We start from the raw sequence: 6,679 nt of genomic DNA on the forward strand, positions 1-6,679 counted from the left end.
GCTTAAAGACCCTAAAGTTGACCAAACCTTAAAAGTCAACAAAAGTCAACCCTCCGGGTTATGCTGCGCGTACCAAACATGTACGCTGTGCGTACCTGGCGTCCTCACAGAAACGAGGTGCGCGCCCCCTTACGCTGCGTGTACTGGGATTACGCCCCGCGTAACTCCCAGTTTCAATCCTTCAGCTCTTGAGGTCTTAAACAGTTAAGACCCACGTCCAACTTCTAGATCTAAACATTTCTAGGCTTCTTAATCCATAAAGTCGATGACTTTAAGCCTTTGCATGTCTGAACAAGTCACTAACACCCATAATATCCCATTTCTAACCCTAGAAGGCTCAAAACTCAAGCATGTCCTCATATCAACGACCAAGATGGAAACTTTATGGATCTAAAACACAAATACCACTGAAAAGGGACAGATCTCGGACCATGGAGCACCTTACACTCATAAAGTCTCCACCTTTGGGAATTTTAACCCTAGAAATGGCCCATGCAACAACAAACCAAAAAGAAGAGGAAAGTTTTGAACTTTATACCTCTAAATGCAGCTCATTCCTCTATAGATCTCAGATCCAAATTTGCACTTCAAGCTCTAGCCTCCACAAGCTCCTCTCCTTCTTCTTCACTAACACACCAAGGCACTTTTAGCTCCAAAATCACACACACTCACTACGGACGATGGAAGGCTCTCTATGAGGGTTTCACTTACTGATATGGAGGCTGAGAAATGAGCCTTAGCATCCATTATATAGTGCACAAGTCGAATATTAGGGTTTACATCTGGACACATTACGCCCAGCGTAACCCTAGGTACACCCAGCGTACCCAGGCGAGTCCGCATCCAAAATAAGCGTGTAACATCCCAGAATATCAAGAGTAAAGTTGAAGGGCTAAAAGAGTAAATTGGGAAGGGGAACTCGGCGAGTCCATGGGTGGACTCGGCGAGTAGGGTCGCGACTTTGGTCGCGTGTGATGGGTTTTAGCCATAAGAACTTTCCTATGTGCACATGCAAAACCCTAAAGCTTGGATCTAGGCTTTCTAATTAAACATCCTTTGAATCCAAGACTTCTAATGACTAATTAGGTGTAATAACAATATTGAAACAGATCTAGAATCATACCTTTGAATTCCTTGTTGATCTTGTTGTCTTGGAGCTTCTAGAGTCACAATTGTCACTCCTCTAATGGCTTACAAACACCAAATAGCAAGGAGGATGATTTGGGAGAGAGGAGAGGGGAGGAAATCGGCCAGGGTTTCTATATTTTAGATGAAGTACCGATTTCCTTATGCCATAGGGTCTATTTATACTTGTAGACTCCTTAAGGGTTACAACCTAAACCCTAATTGGATAATCTTCTCTTAAAGCTATCCAAATCCATTCCTTAGATAACTCCTTGGACGATTTGAAGCTATCCCTAGCTTATAGAATCCATCCAATGCATATCTATATGGATTTACAGTCTAAAGTTTAACTATCAAACAACTGACAGTTTATGCCCTCTTATTTAATTAATCTCTTTAAGTCACCAAATTAATTCCAATTAATTCTATGACTTATATTAATCAAATAACAATATATTATTCTTTATATTATTCTCATAATATACTAATATTTATTCTCTCTTAAGAAATCATCCTATCAAGTTGCTATGGTGAAGGCAACCCAAAAGGACCATGCACAACCGGGTCAAATACTTGCCTAATATAGTTGCAGCCTTAGACACTATTCCAACAGTCTCCCACTTGGATAAGTCTAGTAACTATACGCACAAGTACAATACGGTTTGCAATCGTAGCTCTCAAAGACACTGTCGACTCTGATCTAATCAATCTTGTCCTTTAGATAAGGGATCGTACAGTCTTCTGTTAGATATCATGCTGACAATCCTATGGAATGGTTAGTCAAGCATTTAGGTTTCTCGATCTATGATTTATTTGACATAGAACTTAATCGAACACATCAATTCAGTTCTGACCGGGCCCGGCACATAAGTCAAATCAAATCATCGAGCGGCCGAGATATCGCTTTTACCTTCTTAGATAAAAGTTACAGATAAACTTCGACTTATATGCATTTACTTATTCATTAACCAATTATACACAACAATGCGTTTTATAACACCGAGTTACTGATGCGTTTTCGCATTATCAATGTACAATCAATTAACAAAATAACAAACCATATATCTAGGTTTTAAGACTATATGATATTATCGTCTTGCGATCACCCTTTTATATCATATTCCATAAGGTGATTCCAGCAAGCGCGGGTTTGTTCCACTGCTCAAAACTAGTTCATAAGCACTCATGAACGTTGCAGCAACCCTTTGCTATGTCTAACACCATTTAGACAATCTACACACCAATTCATGACAATCTTCATTCATATCTACTTCCAACATATGAACGATTGTGGACAATTTGAACAATTCGATTATTCCTAATAAATTCAATTATTCTGGAAGTCAAAACATGCAAAATGAAACAATAGTTAAACAATTAACATGAGATAGTAACATTACTCATAAATAAAAACCCTTTATTTAATCATCAAATATTAATTACATTTATCTATTACACGTTTCTAATATTATCTAATCTATGCTAATATCATCCTTCAGCCCAATACTCCTAGCATGCTGCAAGTGCTTAACCCTACTCAGTCCCTTTCGTAAGCGGATCTGCTGGGTTATCTTCTGATGATATCCTCTTCACTACGAGTTGTCCTTCTTCTACACGATGTCTAATGAAGTGGTATTTTCTGTCGATATGTCTTGATCTACCATGATCCCTCGGTTCCTTGGTCAAGGCAACCGCTCCTTCGTTATCACAGAAAATCTCCATGGGCTCCTTTATGGCAGGTACAACTCCAAGATCACCGATGAAGTTCTTCAGCCATATTGCCTCCTTTGAAGCTTCGTTTGCTGCAATGTACTCTGATTCGCACGTTGAATCAGCTACGGTTTCCTGCTTGGAACTCTTCCATGTCACTACTCCTCCATTCAGGGTAAAGACCCAGCCCGGCTGCGAACGGTAGTTGTCCCTGTCGGTCTGAAAACTGACGTCACTATACCCTCGCACCTTCAAGTCATCACTCCCTCCGAGGACTAAGAACCATTCCTTCGTCCTCCGAAGGTACTTAGGGATATTCTTCACCGCAATCCAATGTGCTCTGCCAGGATTCCCTTGATATCTGCTAACCATGCTCAAAGCAAAGGATACATCAGGGCGAGTACAAGTCATAGCGTACATGATTGAGCCAACTACGGAAGCGTATGGTACTCGGCTCATTTCTGCTATCTCAGCTTCGGTACTTGGACTTTGAGTCTTACTCAACTTGGCATTACTTTGTATCGGTAATTCTCCCTTCTTCGAGTTTTCCATACTAAAACGTTTTAGTACCTTCTCCAAGTAAGTGTCCTGACTAAGTCCAATTAGTCTCTTACTTCTTTCTCTTACTATCCTTATTCCCAAAATGTAAGAAGCCTCTCCGAGGTTCTTCATAGCGAAGCACTTCCCGAGCCAGGACTTAACCTCCTGCAGAGTCGGGATGTCGTTTCCTATGAGTAATATGTCATCGACATATAGAATGAGAAAGCTTACTATACTCCCACTGGCTTTGACATATACACATGATTCGTCTTCGCTTCGTACAAATCCAAACTCTTTGACTTTCTCATCGAAGCAAAGATTCCATCTGCGAGACGCTTGCTTAAGTCCATAAATGGACTTCTCAAGCTTACACACTCTATTTGGATGCTTCGGATCCACAAACCCCTCTGGCTGAGCCATGTAAACATCCTCAGCCAACTTTCCGTTAAGGAAAGCGGTCTTGACATTCATTTGCCAAATCTCATAATCATGAAATGCGGCAATCGCTAGCATCACTCTAATAGATTTAATCTTCGCAACTGGTGAGATGGTCTCATCATAGTCAACTCTGGGAGTTTGAGTAAAGCCCTTCGCAACCAATCGCGCTTTATATGTGTGTACGTTTCCATCCACGTCGGTCTTCTTCTTGAAGATCCATTTGCACCCAACGGTCTTACGTCCGGGTACATAATCAACCAAATTCCAAACTTGGTTGTCATACATGGATTGGATCTCGCTATCCATTGCCTCTTTCCATTTCGCAAACTCTGGGCCTGCCATGGCTTCCTTATAACTATTAGGTTCATCAAGATTTATTAGTGTATCATCACTAATATATGTGTCCCCTTCGGTAGTAATATGAAAACCATAAAACTAGGGATGAACTCTAACTCTATCGGAACGTCTAAGAGGTAAGGATTCGTCAATCGGTTCAACCGGAGTTTCCTCCTCGGGTTGAGTGCCAGCGGTAGAGGTTCCTTCATCTATCGACTCTTGAATCTCTTCAAGCTCGATTTGCCTCCCACTGTCTCCTTGGCCTTTGAGTTCTCGCTCTCGGAAAAACTACTCTCCTCGCAACGAAGACAACATTGTCCTTCGGTCTATAGAAGAGATATCCAAAGGAAGTCTGCGGGTATCCGATGAAAATACATCGCTCACTTCGAGGTTCGAGCTTGTCGTGAGTATCTCGTCTTACGAAAGCCTCGCAACCCCAAACCTTGATATGTGCTAACGAGGGAGCTTTCCATGTCCACATCTCGTGAGGTGTTTTGGCAACCTTCTTAGTACGGACTCGGTTAAGGATATGGGCGGCAGTCTCTAAGGCATACCCCCAAAAAGAGATAGGTAGTGAAGCACGACTCATCATAGAGCGAACCATATCGAATAAGGTTCGATTACGCCTTTCTGCCACACCATTCAACTGCGGTGTCCTAGGAGGCGTCAATTGCGAAACTATTCCACACTCCTTGAGATAATCGTGGAATTCAAGACTTAGGTACTATCCTCCTCGATCGGATCGAAGCATCTTGATTTTCCTGCCCAATTGATTCTCCACTTCATTCTTGAACTCTTTGAACTTTTCAAAGGTTTCTGACTTTTGCTTGATTAAATAGATATACCCATATCTACTATAATCATCGGTAAAAGTCACGTAGAAGCGGTTCCCATCTTTCGTGGTTGATCTAAATGGTCCACATACATCGGTATGTATTAAGTCCAATAGACCCTCACCCCTTTCACACGTACTCGTGAAGGGTAACTTAGTCATCTTTCCAAGTAAACAAGACTCGCAGGTGTCATCTTCCCTAAGGTCGAATGACTCCAACGCTCCATCCTTTTGGAGTTGGGCTATGCGTTTCTTGTTGACATGTCCAAGACAACAATGCCACAAGGATGCTCTATCCATACTATTGGAAGAATCTATGTTTAAAACATCATTTCCTAAGTTATCAACAATCATAATAGTTTCATATATTCCATTACATGGTATAGCTTCAAAATAAAAGACACCATTTAGATAAGCTAAAATAGAACCATTCTCATTATTAAAAGAAAATCTAAAACCTTGTCTAAACAAACCATGAAATGAAATGATGTTTCTAGCCATTTCTGGCGAATAGCAACAATTGTTCAAATCTAAACATAAATTATTCCTAAGCACTAAAGAATACACTCCAATCTTGGTCACAGGAGACGATCTTCTGTTCCCCATGATTAGATTGATTCTTCCTTGCTCCACATCCCTACTTCTTCTTAGTCCCTACACATTAGAGCAAATGTGGTAACCACAACCGGTATCAAGAACCCAAGAAATAGCATGATTAGAATCGTTAGATTTAATTGTGTATATACCTGCGAAAGATGGCTTGATCTTTCCTTCCTTGATGGCGTGCAGGTACTCTGGGCAGCTTCTCTTCCAATGTCCTATCTTGTGGCAGTGGTGGCACTTTGCCTCCTTCGGGTTAGGGCAAGGCTTAGCGGGATCAACTTTGGTCCCATTAGAAGAGGCACCATCTCGGGCTTTAACCTTGCGATAGTTCTTAGACGAAGCCTTCCTCTTCTTTCCCTTTCCTTGACCAATAGCCAAGACAAGAGCAGCGGGTGGATTGGGAGTTGGTGCAACAGACTTGTCTTTGAAGTTACTCTCAGCGACCCTCAAGAGACCTTGGAGTTTACTTAGGGTGACCTCTTCTTTGTTCATGTGGTAGGTCATCCTAAATTGATTGTACATCGGAGGCAAAGAGTGAAGCACCATGTCGATCGCCAAGTCTTCCCCAAAGTCAACATTTAACTTGCGAAGGCGGTCGACATACCTTTGCATCTTTTGCAGGTGCACGGTAAGAGATTCTCCATGACCCATCTTAGCGGAAATCATGTTAGTGAAAATCTCATAACGCTCTTGTCTCGCGTTTTGGTGGTACCTCTCCAATAAGTCTTGATGCATCTCGTACGGGTACATGTCCTCGTAGGACTTTTCGAATTCGGAGTTCATGGTGGCTATCATGATGCAATGTACCTTCGTTGCATCTCGCTCATGAGTTTCAAAAGCGGTAATTTCAGCCGGAGTAGCGATTTCAGGGTTGATTTTCTCGAGCTTCTCATCGAGGACATACTCCTTATCCTCATAGCGAGCAATGGTGCGAATGTATCTTATCCATTCGCTAAAGTTCGTTCCATCGAAGGTGACCTTTTGGCAAAGGCTCATCAACGTGAAAGAACTAGCAGCAACGTTGTTAGCGTTCGACATCTACAAATAGAAAGGAAAAAGATAGATTAGAATAAGAATCCCTAATTATCACCCAAT

The sequence above is a fragment of the Lactuca serriola genome, chromosome 2, assembly GCF_051521515.1.
Source record: "Lactuca serriola cultivar US96UC23 chromosome 2, Lser_US96UC23_V15, whole genome shotgun sequence".
In the NCBI taxonomy this organism is placed as follows: domain Eukaryota; kingdom Viridiplantae; phylum Streptophyta; class Magnoliopsida; order Asterales; family Asteraceae; genus Lactuca; species Lactuca serriola.